This window comes from Moschus berezovskii, chromosome 3 (genome assembly GCF_049115385.1).
Source record: "Moschus berezovskii isolate FMDL1 chromosome 3, NW_MosBer_1.0, whole genome shotgun sequence".
Lineage (NCBI taxonomy): Eukaryota > Metazoa > Chordata > Mammalia > Artiodactyla > Moschidae > Moschus > Moschus berezovskii.
The window spans coordinates 115,557,230-115,582,408 of NC_142462.1; the positions used below are offsets into that span (position 1 = coordinate 115,557,230).

Genomic DNA, 25,179 nt, shown 5'->3' on the forward strand with positions numbered 1-25,179 from the left:
CTTCTTATTTCTAGATCTCTGCTTCATTCTTTACATGAAAATCTATTTCAGGTATTTGTGCCTGCTTAGTCACTCAGTCGTGTCCGACTCTTTGCAACCCTTTGGACTGTAGCCCACCAGACTCCTCTGTTCATGGGATTTTTCAAGCAAGAATACTAGAGTGGGTTGCCATTTCCTCCTCCAGTATACCTAATTGTAATTGTGAAGAGCAAAATCAAATTTTACTAGGAGAAATGAAGGAAAAATATTTGGGGGCGTTCATCTGCAAAAGGATTTTTTTGTTTTTTTAAGAGAAACACAAAAGAACACAAACTACATGAACTTTCCTAGTGGTCCAGTGGCTAAGAATCAGCCTGCCAATGCAGAGGACATGGGTTTGATCCCTGGGTTTGGAAGATTCCACATGTCATGGGGCAGTTAAGCCCATGCACCACAACTACAGGCCTGCACTCTAGAGCCTGTGGACACAAGAGAAGCCACTGCACTGAGAACCCATGTGCCGCAATGAGAGAGGAGCCCCTCCATCGGGAACTGGAGAAAACCCGCGTGCAGCAATGAAGAACCAGCGCAGCCAGAAATAAATAAAAGAAGAAAAAAAAGAACATAAGCTGCAAAGAAAATATTTGTAATGTGAGTGCAATCAATTAAACCCTTGTACATAAACACACTGTAACACACAGTTAAAAAACTGAAAAGGTAAGCTGCAGACTAGGAAAAGACATGAAGGCTGCAGACAAATGATCCAGAATCAGTGTGACAGAATCTAACCCTGCTCTCAAATTCCCGTGGCCCCTCTGTGATTCCAGTATCACTTACGGTTGGAGGGTTGGGAACCTAAGACCTGATTCTGAGCAATGGGATGCGTGTAAGCCAGTTATGTAAGTCAATTTCCAGCCTTGCCCTTATAATTTTCTATGGCACTATGATGGGCTCCCCAAATATCCTCCCACTTGGAGATTTCCTTTAAAGACTCATCAGATATTAAATAAACGTGTAGTCATGGCTAAGATTTATTAGTTTACAAAAGAAATATTCAGCAGCAGATCATCAAGGAAAAAGACAGAGTTTGGAAGAATCCGAACACAGGCTTCCTTATGCTCTCTTCCTCCTGGGAGGGCTAACACAGCACAGAGCTCACTGTCCCTGGGTCTCAAAGATGCAGCAACATGGGTGTGATGATCCTGCCAAGGGAGCCCATTGAGTACTCTGCAAATCTGGACTCTGGCTGGCATCTGGGAACTTGGCTGGTGAACAGCTGTCTACATTGACAGAAATTTTTCTTGAGAAGAGTATCTCATTGTGCCCCACCATTAGTGTGAACAACACAGCTTACTCTGTAAACTGGATTTCCTTCTGGGAGACTAGATTTTTTTCATTGGTGGTAGGCAGAGCATGCCTATGGGATCAGATCCCCCCAAAAAACTTGGGCAGAGTTCTCAATGGGCTCCCTTGGCAGAAGTTAGCCAAATTCTCAGGAACCCGTGGAATGGAAAACAACTACCTTGGGAGACCATCAGAGAAACCCTAGAGACGCACGTGTACCCCAAACATAACCCCTTCTAGTTGTGTGCCCTAGATATTGTGTAGGATGATGCAAGAGAGATTCAGGGGAGGAGAGTAGATAATTCTAGACCTTGTCTAGGCTAGTCTTGAATTGCTCACACTGGTGACACTGCAAATATCCTTTATAAGAATCAGATCAGCCAGAAAGCCAGCCTGTCCTCCTCTGAGCAGTGAGATGCCCCCTTCCCGCTCCGCCTGGATTTTGTCTTGGATTTGTTCCATTTTGCGGCCCAGGAAGCAGGGGAGGCCGGGAACACAGTGGGGATTTCTTCTGGGAACGTGCACACCTCAACTACAAACATTTCGAATGCAGCCTGAGAGGGCCCCGTCTCCAGTCACCCAGGTCACCGCCCACCATGAATGATGCTGTCACTCAGAACCTTTAGCCCCTGGGTACAAGGATGGGACATGTAATGACACCTCAATGTGAAGAAGCCTCCCATCAGGGGTGATTAACTGGTGCCAACATAAACTGGACTCAGACCACTGGCTTTTCTACCTCAATAATAGAGAATTTAAGAGGGAAATGGATGTGGATGGGCCTAATAGTTCTACATCTATGGGTCTTAAATGGATAACATTGGCATGTAAGCCCTAGGGTTTGAGTCCTCAGAAGATTATCTCAGAGAATATGACTCTCCTGCTTCCAGCGCTCTGACACACACTTCCTTGTTTTGTTATTTCATACCAACTCTCAGGGCCTTCTTCAGTCCTCCAACCCTTTCAGCCTCACCACTCAGACAATGAAGAACATGATTCATAACAAAAAACGAAAAAAAAAAATTTTTTTAAAGATATTAACCACTGAAATTCAATTGTACATCTGCTATGCATTTTTTTTATTCCAGAATCTCTGTTCAATTTTGCATTTATTGTTATTGTATCCATCTTGGTACTTCCAGGGATAAGGGGGTTCTCTGCCTTCTCAACTAAGATTAAAGGTATTGCATTGATGACCTTGACGTACAGGCAGCACTGTGTCAAAGGCTTTGATACATGACACATCATGGAGAATAGCAAAAACAGAGGAAACTGATCTTTGACCTTCGGATAGAACAAAAGCTGCCAACTCAAATCTACACCCAGGACATCATTTTATCCCTTTATCTTCAAGTGTGTCAGTTAGTCCACTGTGCTAGAATAAAGCTGTGGCAATTACTTCAGCTTCCACCTTCTCTTGGGCTTCGGTAGCTCAGTGGTCAAGAATCCGCCAGCAATGCAGGAGACTAGGGTTCAATCCTTTGGTTGGGAAGATCCCCTGGAGGAAGAGGAAATGGCAACCCACTCCAGTATTCTTGCCTGGGAAATCCCATGGATAGAGGAGCCAGGCGGGTTGCAAGAGGTCAGACACGACTGAGCATGCATGCACACACACCACCTTATCTAAGCTCATCTGATTGGGAAAATAGAGAACCTGGTGAAAGAGACATCTCCGAAGAGAAGGATAAGTACAGATAACAGAAAGAGGGCATTAACTGATGCCTCAAACTTGAGTCGTCTCTGACACATCCAAGTAGCAACATCCAGCAGAGAGTTAGACGATGGTGATGGGCGATCCACTTACTCAGGTTCTGGATTGATGGGTGAGGATGCTTGGATGAATTCACCCCCACTCTATGACATTCAACAAACTCTAGATATGTTTTAGTTAATAGCAGTTGGCTTTGAAGGCTATGGGCCTTTACAGAGGCAGTGATGTCACCTTGGGAACTTCCGGTGGGGCAAGGCCCCTACCCCCACCCCACCCCCGCTCATGCCCACAAGGACCCTGAGATGGTGAACCTCCCACTGCTGTTCCTACCTGTCATGGGCTCCAGGCTCCTCTTCTGGGTGACCCTCTGTCTCCTGGGGGCGGGTGAATCCTGGGAACATCAAGCTCTCACTGCATTTTTCTCTTTCCAGTTAAAAGTTTCAATCATCTCCTTTTTCCATTTTCAAGTTCTATCTTTCCCCCCAACCTTGACAGAACTCACAGAAGGTGAGGGTAGCCCAGTCCCCCAGACACAAGATCACAGAGAAAAGAAAGACCATGGCTTTGTGATGCGATCCCGTTTCTAACCACAGTGTCCTTTACTGGTACCGTCAGACCCTGGGACGAAGTCTGGAGTCACTGATTCTCTTTGAGGAAGAGACTGAAATAAACATTATGCAGTTGCCTGAGAATCGATTTTCTGCAGAGAGGCCCAGAGGCGCAGACTCCATTCTCTGCATCCAGTCTGCAGAGCTGGGGTACTCGGGATGTGTTTTTCTGTGCCAGTGGCTCAACCATAGCCTCACAGAGACCCTTCCTTTCTGTGCACAAATTTCATGATTCTCCCTCTTTGTAGCTCATGGCAGCTCCAGACAGGCTCCCCTGCACCACCATTATTCCTCATTATGCCAGGGGCAGGCGTGGGTTTGCAGAGATAAGCTGTGAAGCATATAAATGGAGAACACACGCTTTTGCTTAAAACACAAGAGTTGAAATTGTGGTTTGAAAATCATTAGGACTCAGGGATTAGAATCATTTCATGGTGACAACTCAAGAATCCAAAATGAAAGTACTTGTTACAGATTCAGGGGCTAGAGACGGTTGTTCTGTAATATGCAATCGAAAAGCATGTCCAATAAACTTTAATAATACAGGTGGTGATTCTGTGAGTGCAGCAAACAGCAGGCTGTCTGAGGTTTTTACATCATCTGAATGATTCAAGTTTACATCCTTCTCTTTTTGCTTTTACTTAGGAAGCTTTAGGCATCGAAGTCTCAACACAGAGTATGTGTTTGGAAAACCCTCCCCCCCCCATTTTTATGGGGGGATAATTATGATGTTGATGGTGATGATAATTTAAGCTATTTTATTCAGCCGTTTTTCGGCTTCAAAGAAATATATACAAATAGATATCCTGGTAACCAGTCTTAAATCCTATCCCAAAACAAATTCTTACTCTGGAATTATCTAAGTTTTTACGATAACCAACACAACTCAACACTCTATATAGGTTTGTGACTTCCCTGGTGGTCCAGTGGCTAAGACTCCACACTCCCAATGTAGGGAGCCAGGGTTTGATCCCTGGTTGGGGAACTGGATCCCACGTGCCACAACTAAGGATCTCATGTGCTGCTACTAAGGCCTTGTGCAGCCAAATACGTAAGTGAATAAAAAAAAAACACAAGTGTAGGTAGGCTTGCGCCAGACATTCAGAGGCTACTGAGGACATTTCCAGTTGTCTGGCTTAGTACGTGAAAGTAGTTCCTTAGCACGTTAAAATATTTTTTAGTAAGAACTTCTAAAACAATCAATTGCCCTGATCCAATTGCCCCCTCTGATGCTGTATTCTCTAACTTATGCCTGGGTTCTCGAAGATAATTATAGAAATCATTCTGAAGCATGGGTTGGAACTATTTGGAAAGCAACTTACTGAGATCCTCCTGAAGGCGTGGTCACTACCCCTCAGCCTCTGTTGGTGTCACTTCTCTCCTCGTCCAACCAAGACTGCAAGTCATAAAACTTATTAATTCACTCAGTGCACATTCCTCTCCACAAATCTGCCCGTTTCTCCATCCAACTTGCTTGTCTGATAAAACTTCAGTCACTGATGACCATCTCTTTGCTGTTGTTGATTAGTTGCTAAGTCGTGTCCGACTCCTTTGTGATCCTGTATATCCACATGTATACACATACATGTATCCTCTCTTTTCTGGATTTCTTTCCCATTTAGGTCACCATGGAGCATTGAGTAGAGTTCCCTGGGCTGTACAGTAGGTTCTTGTTACCTATTTGATACACAGTGGTGTATATATGTCAATCCCGATCTCCCAATTCATTCTATCCCCCTTCCCTTCTTGGTATCCATAAGTTTGTTCTTTACATGCATGGGTGTGTGCCAAGTCATTTCAGTCATGTCTGACTCTGTGTGACACTATGGACTGTAACCTGCCAGGCTCCTCTGTCCATGGGATTCTCTAGGCAAGAATGCTGGAGTGGGTTGCCTTGCCCTCTTCCGGGGATCTTCCCAACCCAGGGATCGAACTCTTGTCGCTCATGTTTCCCCTGTGGGCATGCAGGTTGATCACCAGTAGTACCGCTCAGGAAGCCCATTCTCTACATCTGTCTCTATTTCTGTTTTGCAAATATATTCAGTTGTACTATTTTTCTAGATTCTACATATAAGCAACATTATACAACATTTGCTTTTCTCTTTCTCACATACTGTACTCTGAGGACTGTCTCTAGTCAGTCCATGTCTCTGCCAATGACACAACCTCACTCCTTTTAATGGCTGAGTAATATGCTAAAGCTGAAACTGCAATACTTTGGCCACCTCATGTGACGAGTTGACTCACTGGGAAAGACTCTGATGCTGGGAAAGGTTGGGGGCGGGAGGAGAAGGGGACGACGGAGAATGAGATGGCTGGATGGCATCACTGACTCTGTGGACGTGAATTTGAGTGAACTCCGGGAGTTGGTGATGGACAGGGAGGCCTGGCGTGCTGTGATTCATGGGGTCGCGGAGAGTCGGACACGACTGAGCGACTGAACTGAACTGAATATTCCATTGTGTGTGTACTCCGCATCTTCTTTATCCATTCTTCTGTTGATGGAAATTTAGGTTGCTTCCATGTCCTGGCTATTGTAAATAGTGCTGTAATAAACATTAATGAATTGAAGCTTGATTATTATTTTTACCCAACTATTTAGATTAAACAAAGAAGGGTTGACTTGAGAGCTCTCATCCATAAGTACTAGAATTAAAGTCAAAAGAATTTTATTTGGAATTTTAAATAAAAATTAATCAATGTTAGATTCTTAATATGAGATTGCTTAGATATTTAGCTTAAATGACCTAGAGATGTTACACTTAAATTTTAATTTTAACCAAAGTATTTCTTTTAAAAAATTAGAGTATTTGTAATCAAATTGAGACATTGGCTTTGTCATTTTATTATTGATGTTTTAAAATGTTTTCTTTTTTTAACCTTTATTTATTGTATGACTTCTGATGTTCCGCTGGACCCCGTGGCAGGATGGGAGATGAAATAGGGAGTGGATATTTAGACTTGATCACAGAATATAGAATAAATTTGGGATTTGTTTAATTGTTGCAATGTCAGGACATATATGTGCTGTTTTCTTAAGTACACTGGAGGAACAATGGTTGGATTTGGGGAGAATAACTGACATGTTTCTGTCTTTTCACCCCCCCTTAAAATTCAGTCCTCTAGGACAATACTTTATTTGATATTCCCCATGTTTGGGAATTTGATAAGGTTATCCTCCTGTTCTAATCTTTCTGTTCCTTGCTGAATCTACTCTATGGGAAGAGAAATAGATAATCTTATTTAAGCTCTTTTTCTGCTTTAGTCTCTCATCTCTTTGGCTTCTTCTTGCTGGCTATCTACACAAGAGATAGATGCTTTGGTGTTTTCTCAACATGCACCAAGAATAGCAAAGAACTTTCTGATCCATACAGGGTCCTCCTGTAGTTTGGAGGAGAGAGAAAATGAATTAAGTTCCTATTCAGCATAGTGTAAACCAACCCTTTGGGTTTCACATCTGAGCCCCGTTATTACCAATATCAAAACTGATAATTATTATCTTTGCCTGACTCCAATGTCTAACTCTCAGGTGGTTCCATCTTAGGCCATAAGACAATATTATTCATTGTCCCTCTAACACCAAGAAATCGTAATACCCATATGTCCTGTGCTTAGTGAAACAACACAAAATCCCCTTATGTTTTCAGTTAGTTCAGTCGCTCAGTCGTGTCTGACTCTTTGTGACCCCATGGACTGCAGCACGCCAGGCCTCCCTGTCCATCACCAACGGCCGGATCTTGTTCAAACTCATGCCCATCGAGTCGGTGATGCCATCCAACCATCTCATCCTCTGTCGTCTCTTCTCCTCCTGCCTTCAATCTTCCCCAGCATCAGGGTCTTTTCCAATGAGTCAGTTCTTTACATCAGGTGGCAAAAGTTTTAGCTTCGGCATCAGTCCTACCAATGAATACTAAGGACTGATCTTCTTTGGGATGGGCTGGTTGGATCTCCTTGCAGTCCAAGACACTCTCAAGAGTCTTCTTCAACACCACAGTTCAAAAGCATCAATTCTTCTGCGTTCAGCTTCAGTTCAGTTCAGTTCAGTTCAGTCGCTCAGTCGTGTCCGACTCTCCGCGACCCCATGAATCACAGCACGCCAGGCCTCCCTGTCCATCACCAACTCCCGGAGTTCACTCAAACTCATGTCCACAGAGTCGGTGATGCCATCCAGCCATCTCATTCTCCGTCATCCCCTTCTCCTCCCTCCCCCAACCTTTCCCAGCATCAGAGTCTTTTCCAGTGAGTCAACTCGTCGCATGAGGTGGCCAAAGTATTGCAGTTTCAGCTTTAGCATCAGTCCCTCCAATGAACATCCAGGATTGATCTCCTCTAGAATGGACTGGTTGGATCTCCTTGCAGTATAAGGGACTCTCAAGAGTCTTCTCCAACACCACAGTTCAAAAGCATCGATTCTTCGGCGGTCAGCCTTCTTCACAGTCCAGCTTAGTGAGAGCATATTTGTGCTGCTTCTGCCCACTGGCCACTAAGAGGCGCTGTGGCTTCGTTGTCATCTAGTGTCTATGGTGGTGCTGCCTGGAAGGATGGCATTAAGGGAAACCAGAGGGCTGGATTTAGAGTTAGGGAGTCACAGCTGTCTTGAGTAAACGCTGAGCGTGAAGGAACTAGAGACCAACCCTTCTTCCTCTGTTGTGTAGGTGGGTTTTGCTCTGACTGGGCCTCTGAGTGCTCACTCGCTTCAGCAGTGTCCGGCCCTTTGTGACCCCGTGGCCTGCAGCCCAGCTGCACCTGCAGAGTGGGCGTTGCTCTGAATTTGCTGGAGTCATGGCTGCACAAGGGACTGGGTCCTGGAGCTGGCAGGTTCTAGGTGGCAGAAAGCAGAGAAGCAGTTTGAGTGTCAGAGCAGCCCAGCCTAGCGAGACAGAGCTCAAGCCAGCAGCTCTGCTGAACTTAGAGGGCTGGGCTGGGAGAAGGGAAGCTGCTAACCTGGACCTCATCAGGGGGCCCTGGCCCCGGGGATCTGACAACCACAGGGACACCACTGGCAAACCCACGTGTCAGGCAGGGACTGGGTGGATCAGAGCAACAGAATTTCTCCCCAAGAATTTTGCTCTCAGCAGGAAGATACGTAATGTAGTTTTGCTATTCACTCCAGATTCAAGTGTCCCTTTGAAGCAGATGAGATCTGGCAGAAATGAGAATTTTTTTGTCTGGGCTACCTTGGTCTAATCTCAAGTTCTTTCTATGGGACTGCATCAGTCTCCCCTCTGTAGCTCCTATCTAGCTGTGGCATCTTTCAACCAGGAGCCCCATATACTGTGATTGATTAGATTCCTATTGCTGTTCTAACAAATTACCATACATTTTGTAGCTTAAAACAATACAAGTTTATTGTCTGATGCTTTTGAAGGTCAAAAGTCTAAAGTGACTGTGCTGTGCTTAGTCGCTCAGTCGTGTCTGACTCTGTGTGGCCCCGTGGACTATAGCCCGCCAGGCTCCTCTGTCCATGGGATTCTCCAGGCAAGAATACTGGAGTGGGTTGCCATGCCCTCCTCCAGGGGATCTTCCCAAGCCAGGGATCGAACCCCGGGCTCCTGGATTACAGGCGGATTCTTTACCAGCTGAGCCACCAGGGAAGCACCAAAATGAGTCTAAGTGGGTTAGAATCAAGGTGTCAGCAGGGCTGCCTTCCTTCTGGAGGCTGGAGGGGAGAATCTGTTTTCTTGCCTTTCTCAGCTTCTAGAGGCCACAGGATTTCTTGGCTCATGGGCGTTTCCATCTTCAAAGCCAATGATGACCGATCAAGTCTCTTCTCATGCTGCATTGCTGTGAGCCTTACTCTTCCTTCTTTTTCCACATTTTGCAGTCCTTGTGATGACATTGGGCCCACCTGAAAAATCCAGGCTTGTCTCCCTACATTAAAGTCAGCTGATTCCGTTCCGTTCCGTCACTCAGTCGTGTCCGACTCTTTGTGACCCCGTGGACTGTAGCCTACCAGGCTTCTCCGTCCATGGGATTCTCCAGGCAAGAATACTGGAGTGGGTTACCGTTTCCTTCTCCAGGGGACCTTCCCGACCCAGGGATCGAACCCAGGTCTCCCGCATTGGAGGCAGACGCTTTAACCTCTGAGCCACCAGGGAAGCCCAGTCAGCTGATTAGCAACCTTAATTCCATTGAGAACCTGGATTCCTTCCCCTGTGTAACATAATATAACATATCCACAGTTCCAAGGATCAGGCATTGAAATCTCTGGGGAGCCATCATTCTGTCTACCATACCCTAGGTACCATAAGAAGCAAGGAACAAACAATGATCCTTTATAAAAATATCATAATGGCCTCAGTTTTATGTTTAGGATCCAACAGAAACCAAAGGGATGGACTCTGCAAGGGGAACAGGTGCCTCTGGTAACATAATGTAGCCTGTAGACTCTCTGCTCTTTAAAACTGGCATGTGCTCAGAGTTAAAGAACCTGCTTGCAATGCAAGAGACCCGGGTTTGATCCCTGGGTCAGGAAGATCCCCTGGAGAAGGGAATGGCAACCCACTCCAGTACTCTTACCTGGGAAATCCCAGGACAGAGGATCCTTATGGGCTACAGTCCATGAGGTTGCAAAGAATCAGACATGACTGAGTGACTAACACTCCGTGGTTCAGAAGACTTAGTAGTGCGTCTCTGTGTTAATCACAAAATAAGGACGGAACTGGTCCTTCTTCTTGGTTAACAAATAACTCACTTGAATAACCCAGTAAATATAGGCTTGCTTCTCTCAGTTTTCTGTAACCTCAACCATGAGGGGAAGTGGGTTTGCAGCACAAGACCCCTTTTATGGGGAAAAGGTGAGATGCTAATGTAAAAACATTGAGTTTTTCCAGGAATAAGGATAGTATATAAATCAATGCTAGAAAATTTTATTTGCAAAGAGAGCATGAAAATCCTCTGCTTATTTCATGGCAGGGATAGAGAAATATGGGAAGTTCTATGCTGGGGTTTTGAGAATTTAATAGAACTTGAGGATATATAAACTCAGAAAGATCTTTCACTGCAAAAAGAGATTTCAAATTGAATCAGTTCTCAGGGCATCAGTTCAGCCCCGGAAGCCCTAACGAGGCAGTTGCTATTCTTGTTTATCTTGGAGCGCTCAGAGCCAATCTCCTAACTGATGGATGAGTTTGAGTGTGATATGACCAGGGTCATCTAGCCACTGGTGAGAGGAATATGAAGGTTCATGGAGAAGCTGGATTGCAGTGAGACAATGAATTCATCTTTAAGCACTTGGAGTTTGAGATTCAAGTGGAAATATCGGGTTGGCAAGCTCTAGCTAAGAGAGAGTATAGAGAAGGCACTATAAATTGTTGATACCAGAATAAATCTGTGGGAACCCCTGTCTCGTATCAATTATAATTGAGTTCAGTCCTGCCTGATTCATCTCTCAGAGATGCAGCCTTCTCTGAAGGGAGCTGCCGAGTTGGAAGTGGTGGCTTGTTCAGTGATGTCACTGACAGACACGTCTTGCCAGGACAAGCAGTCCTGAACACACGTCTCTGCTCATGCTCACAAGGGCACTGATCTGGGTAGTTCCCCACCATTCTCATCCTGCCATGGGCACCCGAGCCCTCTGCTGTGTGGCCCTCTGTCTCCTGGGGGTAGGTGAGTCCTCGGAACATGCAGTGACCTCCTGCTGGTTTGCCCTATCGTGACTCCAATATTTTTCTTATTCTGTTTCCAAATTCTTTCACAGGAACCATAGATGCCAACCTAGGAGTCACCCAGACCCCTAGGCATGAGGTGACAGAAAAGGGACAGGCAGTCAATCTGAGTTGTGAGCCGATTAAAAGCCACACTGCCCTTTATTGGTACAGACAGACCTCGGTGCGGGGACTGGAGTTACTGATTTACTTCCGCAACGAAGCTCCTATCGACGAGTCGGGGATGCCCAAGGACCGATTCTCAGCTAAGATGCCTAACGCGTCGTTCTCCACTCTGAAGATCCAGCCCACAGATCCTGGGGACTCGGCCACGTACCTCTGTGCCAGCAGCAAAGACACAGCGCTGCAGAGTCGCCCCATCCCGAGCAGAAAACCTCTGCTTCCCCTTCCGGCTCAGCCCCCAGCCTTCTAAGTCATCCCTACTTCTCTTTCACAGAGAGAAGTGAGTGGGTTTGGGGCTTAACAAGAACATAAAATAAGGTATCAACATAAGCGATCTTGTATAGGAAATCCTGTGGGTATGGGGTTCAGGGATTGCTCCGAAATTGTCAATGGGCTCAAAATTCACCCCACGTATAAGATAAGCTTTAATTACTCAGATCATAGAATTTCCTGCCTTCCTGCACTTGCCACCCCAATCTGAATGGAAGAAGCTCCAGATAATGGCTGCTCAGCATTCTCCACTCTTTTTTGACTCTAAGTTGTTAACAGAATCCTGCCCCACCCCAACACAAGCTTTTTTGATAAGACCCTCTTTATTGTGATTATGAACATCCCATGCTAATGGTAATAACATAAATAGGACTTTTTCAATACATTTTGGGTAAAGTAAACAATTCATTACATGTAAGTTGCCACTCCTTGAATCTTGGTATTTATTTATCTCTCTCCTGCCTAGGAGAGATATTGATATTGAATATCAATATCACAGCAATCCAAGTCTAAGCCCTGATCAGTAATGCTGAAGAAGCTGAAGTTGAACAGTTCTATGAAGACCTACAAGAACTTCTGGAACGAACACCCCAAAAAGATGTGCTTTTCATTATAGGGGACTGGAATGCAAAAGTAGGAAGTCAAGATACACCTGGAGTAACAGGCAAATTTGGCCTTGGAGCACAGAATGAAGCCGGGCAAAGGCTAATAGAGTTTTGCCAAGAGAACGCACTGGTCATAGCAAACACCCTCTTCCAACAACACAAGAGAAGACTCTACACATGGACATCACCAGATGGTCAACACCGAAATCAGATTGATTGTATTCTTTGCAGCCAAAGATGGAGAAGCTCTACACAGTCAGCAAAAACAAGACCGGGAGCTGACTGTGGCTCAAGTGAAAAAACTAGATAGCGTATTAAAAAGCAGAGACATCACTAAGTTTACCAAAGTTAAGAGGCAAATTCCACTTGCAGTTGCCCTAGGTTTGCCATTCAGGGGCCCTAACTTTCAAGATGGAAGCTCGGTTTACTCAGTTTACACCGAGAGGCATAATCTGCTTTTGTGTTTGATTTTAGCACTGTCTTTGGCCTCCCGGCTACTCCCCACTGCTTCTAGATGGCTCTTCTCCCTCTTGCTTTAAAACCCAGCCCCTTCCACACACCTGACATGAGCATGCCCCCTTCATCTACCGTTGCACTTACTTCATTCCCATCAGACCTCGCCTTCTCATCCCGTCCCCCCACGATTAATCCTGTGACCGTTCTTAGTGATTTCATTGTCATTGTAGACCATTTACACTTTGTTTTGGTTTCTTAGTTTCTGACCTCCTCCTTCAGATGATGTTTTGCCTCCAATCTTTTTCAGGTCAAGGTCCATATTGACAGACCATATAATGAACAACACAAGTTCCTTCCAATGTTTCTGTTTCAATCAGCTATGCTCCTACCTTTACCTCCTTTCTTTCCATCTCATGAACTCTGGTTCCATTCCTCCTACCATCCCATCCACTGAATCTCAACCCCTAAATCCAACAGATATGAAACTCCCATGTTCTTAATTCTCACATTGTTTAAAACAGAGTTCAAGGTTTAGGACTATAATTTCAATCCTGGTTGAATCTAATGGGTTAAAATATCTGTTTGAGATACTTTTTAAAAAATTATTCAGTTATTTATTATGGTTATGCTGGGTCTTCTTTGCTGCTATCAATAAAAAAATGGATAAATAAATTCTTGGAAATTCATCCAATTATTTTATACTAAACCAAATGTAAATAAACTAATCTATTGGATAAAATAGATAAGTACGTAAAACAAATTTTAGAAATGCAAGTCCAATATAGCACCACTTGATTTCATTTTAAACACAGGTAAAAGAACACTCTTTATTGGCTAACGCTGTAGACTGCAAGATCATTTACTAAATATGTCACCATGGACAGTTACTTCATCTCTCATCATGTCGGATTGCTCATCTTAGAAGCAGGAATAATAATTATAAATACAAGGAAATTTATGAAAAACACTTAAAATAATGGCTGAAACTTTCAAGCTTTCAACACATATACCCATTTATTTTCATTATTGTGTTTGATAAAATCCATATGCAGTAAAAGTATAAAAGCAAGAGAGAAAATAGACTCACCAAACTCAGACTAATTGTAACATATTAGAAGGAAAGAAAAGACCAAGAAGAGATAGTAAAGAGCAGCTTACCTGATTTTCTGTTATTTTTCTCTAATTTAAACAATGCAAAACTAACTGGTCAAATGTTTCAGTTCAGTTCAGTTCAGTCGCTCAGTCGTGTCTGACTCTTTGCAACCCCATGAACCACAGCATGCCAGGCCTCCCTGTCCATCACCAACTCCCGGAGTTCACTCAAACTCATGTCCATCGAGTCGGTGATGCCATCCAGCCGTCTCATTCTCTGCCGTCCCCATCTCCTCCTACCCCCAATCCCTCCTAGCATCAGACTCTTTTCCAGTGAGTCAACTCTTTGCATGAGGTGGCCAAAGTATTGGAGTTTCAGCTTTAGCATAAGTCCTTCCAATGAACAGCCAGGATTGATCTCCTTTAGAATGGACTGTTTGGATTTCCTTGCAGTCCAAGGGACTCTCAAGAGTCCTCTCCAGCACCACAGTTCAAAAGCATCAATTCTTCGGCGATCAGCTTTCTTCACAGTCCAACTCTTACATCCATACATGACCACGGGAAAAACCATAGCCTTGACTAGACGGACCTTTGTTGGCAAAGTAATGTCTCTGCTTTTTAATATGCTATCTAGGCTGGTCATAACTTTCCTTCCAAGGAGCAAGCGTCTTTTAATTTCATGGCTGCAATCAGCATCCGAAGTGATTTTGGAGCCCCCAAAAATAAAGTCTGACACTGTTTCCACTGTTTTCCCATCTATTTCCCATGAAGTGATGGGACCAGATGCCATGATCTTCGTTTTCAGAATGTTGAGCTTCAAGCCAAACTTTTCACTCTCCTCTTTCACTTTCATCAAAAGGCCTTTGAGTTCCTCTTCACTTTCTGCCATAAGGGTGGTGTCATCTGCGTATCTGAGGTTATTGATATTTCTCCCAGCAATCTTGATTCCAGCTTGTGCTTCTTCCAGCCCAGCGTTCCTCATGGTGTACTCTGCATATAAGTTAAATAAGCAGGGTGACAATATACAACCTTGACATATTCCTTTTCCTATTTGGAACCAGTCTGTCATTCCATGATTAGAGATTTAGTGCATTAAGAGTTGAAGAGATTATGGTCTGCACAATTCCTGTTGGTGTATCAAATCTTACTATTTCTAAGGTCTCCGAGTCACTCCGAAGTGTGGTCATTAGCTCTTATTGAGGCTAATCCACTAGTCCTTGGTCATTCTTGGACCCATAAGTTCAAATTCAACAATATTCTTTCCCCCAAAATGTAATACTAGTTGCTTCACATATTAAAAGAATACGTCATTTTAATCTTCCAAGTAGATTGTTATAATTACGTGTTAATAAGCTGATTGCCGAAGAATTGATGCTTTTGAACTGTGGTGCTGGAGAAGACTCTTGAGAGTCCCTTGGACTGCAAGGAGATCCAACCAGTCCATTCTAAAGGAGATCAATCCTGGCTGTTCATTGGAAGGACTTATGCTAAAGCTGAAACTCCAATACTTTGGCCACCTCATGCAACGAGTTGACTCACTGGAAAAGAGTCTGATGCTAGGAAGGATTGGGGGTGGGAGGAGACGGGGATGACAGAGAATGAGATGGCTGGATGGCATCACCGACTTGATGGACATGAGTTTGAGTGAACTCTTGGTGATGGACAGGGAGGCCTGGTGTGCTGTGATTCATGGGGTCGCAAAGAGTCGGACACGACTGAGCGACTGAACTGAACTGAACTGAACAGTTCTATTCTCAACCCTATTCCCCAGTTCAAATGCAAAAGATGCGTTTTGGATGATCCAGTTGCAAGCTAGGGTTTTTCCATTAAATATAGAGCTATACAATGGCAACTACTCTTGGCTGGATATTTTCTGAGATCCTGGTTGATTACAACCTCCCCATTCTTGGTCAGAGATTAAAAACTTCAAGATCAAGCTTGATATTGAGTCTTCAGACAGTGAAAAGAAATTCATAGAAATAGCCTTTTTAGGTGGATCGTGATGGGAAAATCTATATTTCCAAGGTTCTTCTTGAAATCAGAGTGAACTATCAGTAACTAATGAACTCTCAGACAGAAATAATTTACAGTATGTGATAATAAGCACGACTGGCCAGGCCCTCTCTCCTGAAGGAAAAATGAATGGGGAAGACTCTTAAGGTGAAATGGAATAGATCCCGTTCACAGAGAAATCCCAAATTATTCAACATAATTATTGCAAAAGCTTAGAGAACACTTAAAAGAGCACTTGTACCCGAAACCCTGTCACAGGGAATTTAAAATTGCTAAGAGAACGGATGAGACATTACAGTGGTTTGAAGTTATTCTTCCTTCTTGCCATCAGGATAGGAAGAGAGGAACCATATCTACAGTAGAAAGTTCTTATATGCTTCTTCCTATGTGACGGGCATTCCACTAGATGCTGAACACATTCCGTTAGCACCCCATTTTACAGACAAGGAAACTAAAGAAGAAAACTTGTATGTAATTTTCCAAAAGTCACCCAGGTAAAAAATGGTGGAAAAGGACCCAAACACAAGAAATTTGAGACCAGATTCTTTTTAATCATTTGCAAACCACTAATAAACAAAATTAAAAGTATAGGTTCACTAAACTGGAGAAAGAAAGATGCCTCTTTAGGAAAAGTGCTAAAATCTTAGAAGGTTCAGTGTTCTTATGCGGAAGGAAAAGGCAGCCTCCAGTCAGGAGAGACAGATTTTAAAGGGAAGGGGGAATGCATCTGGGCTCACCTGCTCTCAAAGTTATTAGAAAAGACAGAACTGTTTTCTTAGTTGTTACCAAGGTTGACAAGATAACTGGGCCCCCCAAAGCCCTTTGGGAAGATCCTCTGGAGGAGGGCATGGCAACCTACTCCGGTATTCTTGCCTGGAGAATCCCCATGGACAGAGGAGCCTGTTTTGTTGTGGTCCATGGGGTTGCAAAGAGTGGGACAAGACTGAGCTACTAAGAGCACACAAAGCCCTTGAGAAATAAATGCACAATCTCAGAGGTCACAGGGAAGATAGGCATGACTCTGAAACTCAACCCAATTGAAGGGCTAAGTACAATCTGGACAGTATTGGCAGGGATTGAATTGAAAATATTCACATTATTGTACAAACATTATCTATAGGCTATTTTAAAGGGCCATGACTAATACACTTACAAAATTACGATTCCTATGAAAGGCTTAGGAAAAAATGGGATGTATTAAAGCAAAAGTATGCAAAACAAGAGAATGCCTTGTAGATGGGGTTACTCAACAGAGGAAATTGAAAATATGCAATATTTGTTTTAATAGTGCTTGTTTTAGAAGACTCCGAGCTTAATTTCACATTTCTCACTAGGGAAGATAGCAGAGATAAAATCTAGATGAACATATTAAAGAGAGTAATGATTTGGGCCAGGATATAAACATAACATTAAAGAAGGTATTCAGTTCCAATGACTGCGGCTAACACCGCTGTGTCTGAAGAACGACAGAATGAATTTTAAAGGCATTTAAAATTTTGAGAACTTCAATTAAATCTTTCTTAAAGGATTAGGTAATCACAGAGGAAAATAAAATGATTAAACTGAGATCTTTCTTGTAGAAATAAAATGCTGTAATGGAAATACTATTCAAAGCCTGGAGCATTCCAGATTTGAAAAGAGTGTGAATTGATGAAAAAAAAATTAATGACTTAGATTGTTGCTTTCTAGAATTTCATAATGGAAGTAGTACTTATTTAAGTTTGGGCAACTTTGAGCTTTGGCATAAGGAAATGGCAACCCACCCCAGTGTTTTTGCCTGGAGAATCCCAGGGACAGGGGAGCCTGGTGGGCTGCCGTCTATGGGGTCGCACAGAGTTGGACACGACTGAAGTGACTTAGCAGCAGCAGCAGCAGCAGCTCATCACGATGTCATTTTTTTTAAAGATTTTTTTTGGATGTGGACCATTTTTAAAGTCTTTATTGAATTTGTTACAATATTGCTTCTGTGTTATGTTTTGGTTGTTTGGCCCTGAGGCATGTGGGATCTTACCTCCCTGGATAGGGATCAAACCCATAGCACCTGCGTTGGAAGGTGAAGTTTTAACCACTGAGCAACCAGGGAAGACCTTATGATGTCATGTAAGTGTGTCATCGAACCTCTGTTTGGTCATAAAATACAGCAGGAGAGGCTGGAGAGGGAAAGGGAAACTGAGAGCTAATTCCCAGTGTTTCAGCGAGCCTGGCCTGTGAGTTCTTTAATTACTATGCTGCTGTGCACCATTTCATGTCCTCTGAGGCCCCGCTTAATTGCCCCTGTAGCTCCAGGAGTATATCCCAAACAGCAGTAATTAATGCTGCCGGGGGGAGCCCCTTAAGAAGCTGGGAACAGAGTTGTCCTACAGTTGGCTCATCTCTTGTCAATCGTAGTTACAATGGTCAAGTTCAAGGTGTTGAGAGAACACGAATCTTAAGAGTCTTGGGGGGAACATCTATTGCCCACCTTCGACTCTGGGAGTTCTCTGGAGCAATATCCTAGCCCCTCTGCTGTTCCCTCCCTCTTCTCTTTGGTAAGAGAACCTAGTTACTGATTAGAGATTTTTTAAAGGAGGAACTCACCAGGCTCAGACCAAACCTTCCTACTTCTATCTTGTGTTTGTCTGTGTGCAAGGAAGATGCTTTCTATTCTCCTGGCTCAGAATTATGGTAAAATTAGTGAACAGACTATTCAGTAAGGAAGACTGGCTGCTGGGGAAAAAGTAGTCGGAGGTGTACATTCATCTCAGAGGATATGAGCTACCACTTGGCGACACATCCCACCTTTACTGGCGTCAGTGTTGACGTTTGAATTTCAGTGTGACTTCAGTCTCTCTCTCTCTCTCAAGTATTTTATCTGAGAAAGAGGAGTATTTTTGAACTTCTAAAACACGAACACAGATAACTCCCCATTGTCCATCTACCAATGTAACAGCACAGTTCACCTTGGGTCTTGACAAAAGGCTCCTTTCTAGTGACACTGCCCAACTGGCCACCAGGAGACGCTGTGGTTCCACATTCCTCGGTGGCTTGCTGGAGGAACTGGGAGAACTGCCGGAAGGTGGGGGTTAGAGAGAAGCTCTCTGGTCTCTGAATCATGAACCTGATTTGCAGATGCTGAGCAGCTGTTGGAGGCAGAAAGGTAGGGGCCAGTTCTATTCTTGTGCAAATGGGTTAAGACCCATAGTGAACTCGGACTTACAGGCAAGCCTGGGATGGACCGTGTAGCCCATGGGGTTGCAGAGAGCTGGACACGACTGAGCGACTTTCCCTTTCATTTTCACTCCCTGAGATGGTTGCCATGTAAAGGAGCCACTGATACACAAAACGTTAACACCATGCAGCCCACATTAATGTGTGTGTGTGTGTGTGAGAGAGAGAGAGAGAGAGACAAGTGCAGAAGAAACAGAACCCGTGTGACTCCCATCCCCCTTTATCCACAACCCAAGTCTCATTAACCCACAGAGATGTGTGTTGAGGTGGGTCACAGGCAGATCGCAGAGAGTACGGCCAGTATTCTAGTAGATGCCTCGTGACGCTGTAAGTACTCTGTGGAACAAGAGGGCTGAGCAGGGACATCTCTGTGACTTCAAGAGATGTCCCCTTCATGATTAAAGAAATGGCCCTAGTGGAAAGGATGATCTTGTTTTTCTATAAGCTAATGCAAACCATCGAGCCAGCTCTCTGCTAAATTACTGAAAAAATTTAGAAAATAAGTCCCCAAGGTCATTTCTCTCTGCTCCAGGGGGGCACCTCTTGAGCCTGTCAAGATGTGGGCGGAGAAGGAGACAGTTGGTAAGTTTTTGTGTCCTGATAAAAGGAAAGCAAAACAGCTCCTGTGTCAGGACATAAGAGAAGCTGTTGGAATAGACTGCCCTCTAAACACAGCTTGGTCCTTCCTACCAGAGGGCCTTTACGGCAGGGCCCCAAGGAGGACGGCCTGACTATGTTCTAAGTCAGAGGGGCCCTGAGCCTTTAGAAGTCCACAAGTAGGTCTGTAAAGGCAGAAAATGTACCAGGGCCTGGGGTGACCCTAAGACTGATTTTTCTCTCCACTAGAGGTTGGAACACTTAGGAGGTAACTGGCTCACTCATATTATGAACTTGTTATAGTCTCACAGCTTCTCTGTTTCACAACATTTTGTATCCTATAGAAGATAAGTCCTGGACAGGAGTCAGAAAATCCACATCCTGAACTCTGTGTCCTGATTTGCAATGTTTTCTGTTTGTCTCTGCTGTTAATGCCCCTCCTAAAGAATCTGCCTGTCAGTGAAGGAGACATGGGTTTGATCCCTGGATTGGGAAGATCCCCTGGAGAAGGAAATGGCAACCCACTCAGTATTCTTGCTGGAAAATCCCATTTACAGAGGAGCCTGGCAGGCTGCAGTTCAAGGGATTGCCAGAGTCAGATACGACTTCGCAACTAATCAACAGCAACAAAAACCGTGTGTCCAGCTCTGTGTTCTTCAATCTCAGGTTGCAAGATGCTCTCCTGAAGCAAGTAAACACTGGCTCAGGGAGTGGGCACTGTTGATTCTATAAAACTAAGAAAGTTTCACTATAATATTTCCAAGTAGTCAGTCATATGCTTCTCTCTGTCTCTTGACAGACTCCCAAGTTTGGGGAGTTGAGGAATGTGTGTCTGTGCCAACAGCCAAGACATGGAGCTAATGTGTTCCATTTCCTCTGTAAACAGAAATCTTACTACTCTCCATACCCCCAAGAACTGGGTCATTTTCCAGAGTCTCCTCCTCACCACCAGAAAGAGTTCATTTATGAGTATTGGTTGCCTTAGTACAGGGAGAGTCAAGTGTTAACCATCAAAGAACCTTCTAGAGCTTTGCTAGGGGCTGAAGAGGATTAGAATGAACTGAGAGTGCTTTATCATGGTTCCTCGAAGAAGGCTGAAGCCCTCATTTTTCACTGCACAAGCCACACCAGGACCTGCAGGATTAAGGCAATTCTGAGGAGTCGGACGTGACTGAGCGACTGAACTGAACTGAACTGACTGAGGTTCATCACAGAGGTAAGATGGCTTCCCTGGTGTCTCAGAGAGTAAAGAAACCACCCACAGTGCAGGAGACCCAGCTTCAGTCCCTGGGTTGGGAAGAACCCCTGGAGAAGGAGACGACAGCCCACTCTAGTATTCTTGCCTGGAGAATTTCATAGACAGAGGAGCTTAGCAGGCTATAGTCCACGGGGTCGCAAAGAGTCAGACACGACTGAATGACTAACATTTCCTGTTTCTCTTTATGAGGTAAGATGGAGCCTCTTCATGGAAAAGGTGCAGACGTACAGAGGCCCTATGCTGCGGGCTGGGGATTATGCAGCAGAGGGGCATTGGTCTCTAGCTTTTGCTGGGAATAAAATCTTCCCAAGCCAGTCTCTTTCCAGGGCTTCCATTTATGCCCCTTAGAGATGAGCACGGTGGCCTAGTACAAAGGCTTTGGGAGGAATCTGTGGCAAAGCTCTAACTCGGCAAGGATTTATTTATTTTGATTTTCTATATCCAGGTGATAGGGAATGCCAGCAAGAGGCATGTTGAAAGTCTTAATATGTAAAGAGTCATTGACTGATGTCTGGAATTTGTGGTGCTGGTGGTACATTTAAGCAGAAACATTCAATGGACCGTTGACATATGGCACATCAGAGAAGGCCAGAAGGGTGGGAACACCAGGGCTGGGAGAGGCGACAGGTGCTTGGGGGGCCTGTGAATGAGCCAATACACCTTAGAAGAGTTGGGACCTGTTCAGGTGGTGTTTTGCAGAGAACGAATGTTCACCTTTGGAAGGAGGTCCCCTGAGCAGGGTCAGAGTGTAATGTCCTTGCCAGGTCCCTCTCCGCCTTGCGGAGGACTCAGAAGCCCCGCCTTTCTGTTCACACTCACAAGAGGCCCATCTGGGTGAAGCTTCCTCCTGTTGGCATTGCTATGGCCACCAAGCTCCTCTGCTGTGTGGCCCTGTGTCTCCTGGGAGTAGGTAAGTCCCCAGAAATAATCTGCACTCTTGGATATTTCCCGTTATGATTCCAATTATGCTTCTTATTCTGTCCCCAAACTCTGTCCTTCTCCACAGGCCCCACAGATGCTGGAGTCACCCAGACACCTAGGCATGAGGTGACAGAAAAGGGACAGGCAGTCAATCTGAGTTGTGAGCCGATTAAAAGCCACACTGCCCTTTATTGGTACAGACAGACCTTGGTGCGGGGACTGGAGTTGCTGATTTATTTCAACAACCAAGCTCCTATCGACGAGTCGGGGATGCCCAAGGACCGATTCTCAGCTAAGATGCCTAACGCGTCGTTCTCCACTCTGAAGATCCAGCCCACAGATCCTGGGGACTCAGCCACGTACCTCTGTGCCAGCAGCAAAGACACAGCGCTGCAGAGTCACCCCGTCCCGAGCAGAAAACCTCTGCTTCCCCTTCTGGCTCAGCCCCTAGCGTCATCAGCTGTCTTCCTAAGCTCCTCTCCTAGCAGCCCAGTGGTTCAGTGTTCTAATGACCCTAGGGAAGGCAAGAATAGAATGAAACAACCCATCACATTAGGAAACATTTGGGGGGAGGCAGTAGAGGGCTTGGTTTCTGGCATTTCTCACAACTTTTTCATAGAAGGTGACAGCCCATTTGTTGTTGCTGTTGTTCAGTCACTCAGTCATGTCCGACTTTTTGCGACCCCATGGACTGCAGCACGCCCGGCTTCCCTGTCCTTCACTATACCCCGGAACTTGCTCAAACTCATGTCCATTGAGTCGGTGATGCCATCCAACCATCTTGTCCTTTGTCATCCCCTTCTCCTCCTCCTGACAGTCCATGGCTAAGGGTAAATGTCACCCACTGGGCTTTCAAGTGATTATATAACCATCAGATAAACTCAGTGTGAAAGGGCTTCTATAAAACACTTGACTGGTGATCCTCAAAAGGGCTTCCCAGGTGGGGTGCTAGTGGTAAAGAACCTGCTTGCCAATGCAGAAGACATAAGAGTCGTGGGTTCGATCCCTAAGTTGGGAAGATCCCCTGGAGAAGGGCATGGCAATCTACTCTAGTATTCTTGCTTGGAGAATCCCGTGGATGGAGGAGCCTGGTGGGCTACAGTCCATAGAGTCGCACAGAGTTGGACACGACTGAAGCGACTAAGCATGCACACATGATTCTCCAAAGTGTCAAAATCATTCAAAACAAGAAAAGACTAAGAAACTCTCATGGCTTGAAGGAATATAAGACAGGTCATCTAAATGTTCTGTGGTGTCCTGGATTAGATCCTGGAACAGAACAGTAGAAAAAAGAGGGAAATCTGAGTTTAGCCCGTAGCTGACTTATGCGTATGTTAAATCCTTGGTTCTGAGCAAAGAATCATGCTTATGCATGATGTTTACAACAGGGGAAGTTGGATGAAAGGTAGAGAGGAACCATAGTATCTTTACAACTCGTAGGAAATAGTTCTCCAGTGTTGGGCCTCCAGAGTCCCTGTTAAACCAACAAGGGATGTTGCTGTTAAGTGTCCTTGTTCCCCTGGCTCAGAGCACTCAGACAGATCCAGACTCAGCTGCTGCTTCTTGGTCTCCGCTCCATTGCTTCCTGAACATCAGGCAGGGCAATGTAGGCTGAGCAGAAGCCTACAATGCAGAAGTCCAACACCATAGCTGGCCCACTGCTTCTCTGAGGCTTCCATTCTGTCTCCTCTGCACAGCACCGCCAGGCACACTGGGGTCACTGACTCTGCCATTGCTAGCTGCTGCGAGTTGACAAACACTGAAGCTTAACTGTGAAGAGAATGTGTTGCAGATTTATATACAAAGGGCTCAAGTTGATTCATTTAGTATTACGGGGAAATGACACAGTAAAAATTTCCCAACTGATCAGCAGAACATTTTGTATTGTGTGGCAGGCTGAATAACGACCTCCAGCCCACCCCACCATCCCAAAGATGCCAATATATTCATCCCTGGAACCTGTGGATGTTGCCTTAGATGGCAAAAACGGACTTCATAGATGTGATTCAGTTAAGACTTTGTGAAGGGGCATTTATCTGGGATTATCCAGCTGGGCCTTAATGAGACCATATGTATCTTTATCAGAGCAAGGCAGAGGAGATTTGATACCGATAGAAGAGGAAGAAGCAAGGTATCCACAGAGGCAAAGGTCGAACCCATACGAGGTCAGTACCTAGTCAAATGCATAAACAGGGCAATTTTTTTGGTGTCAGATCACCCCTCAAAGGCAGCCTTCTTTGGGGAAAAATAAGCGTGCTCTTTGTTCTATGCTTCTGTTTCCCTAGAGGGAGCCACTGAGACTGTGGACGCCTGCTCACAGGGTGATGTCTGTGCCGGCAGGCACCGTATAGGGCCCCCGAGACATGGATCTGCTTTCATTTCTGCTACTACACACAGGTCCCCTCATCTGGGAAAGCTCTCATTTTCATCTGGATCCTGCCATGCTCTCCAGTCTTCTCCGCTTAGCGTCGCTGTGTCTCCTGGGAGCAAGTGAGTCCTTAGAAACACGAACATCTCCACTGGGCACTTTGCCTGCCTATCCCTGTCACGTATGTTCTCGTCTTCTCCCACAGGGTACATATCAGCTGAAGTCGCCCAGTCCCCCAGCCACAGGGTCATAAGAGAAGAAACAGGCTGTGAATCTGACTTGTGACCCTATTTCTGGACATGATTCTCTTTTTTGGTACTACCATGCTGTGGGGAAAGAAATGAAGCTTCTGATTTACTTCCTAAGAGACTCTGCGCAGGACAACTCAGGGATGCCCAAAGGCCGATTCACAGCAGAAAGGACGGAAGGGACATCTTCTACGCTGAGGGTCCACTCTGCAGAGCTGGGTGACTCGGGAGTTTATTTCTGTGCCAGCAGCTGAGACACAGTGCTTCAGAATTCTGTCCTTGCTGTGCAAAACCACATCCTATCTGCTCCTCTCAAGTCAGGCAGCCCTGAACAGAAGTCTCTCCTTGTGCCACCTCCCCAAGGAAGAGAGGAGGGGAAGAACTGGAATTAACCATTGAAACTCAAAAGAGTATTTTTAAAAATTTTAACTGGGGATATCTATAACTTGGGAGACTCCTGGGGCTCCTCACACAGAACTCAATCTATGCAAATCTATTTGTTTTATCTTATTGAATTATAGATGATTTACAATGTTGTGTTAATTTCTACTGTACAGCAGGTAACTATTACACACACACACACATATATTTACATTCTTTTTCATATTCTTTCCATTATGCTTCATCACAGGATATTTAATAAAGCTCCCTGTGCTGTACAGTAGGATCTTTT

At 44.8% G+C, this 25,179-nt stretch overlaps 1 long non-coding RNA gene across 1 annotated transcript; it reads left to right on the forward strand.

The window, feature by feature from the left end:
- The first annotated feature begins 20,912 nt into the window (after nt 1-20,912).
- LOC148778413 (uncharacterized) lies at nt 20,913-22,114 on the forward strand. The gene is made up of 3 exons (XR_016036525.1): nt 20,913-20,927; nt 21,669-21,879; nt 21,976-22,114. It is a non-coding gene; the product is annotated as an uncharacterized LOC148778413 (long non-coding RNA).
- The last annotated feature ends 3,065 nt before the right edge of the window (nt 22,115-25,179 follow it).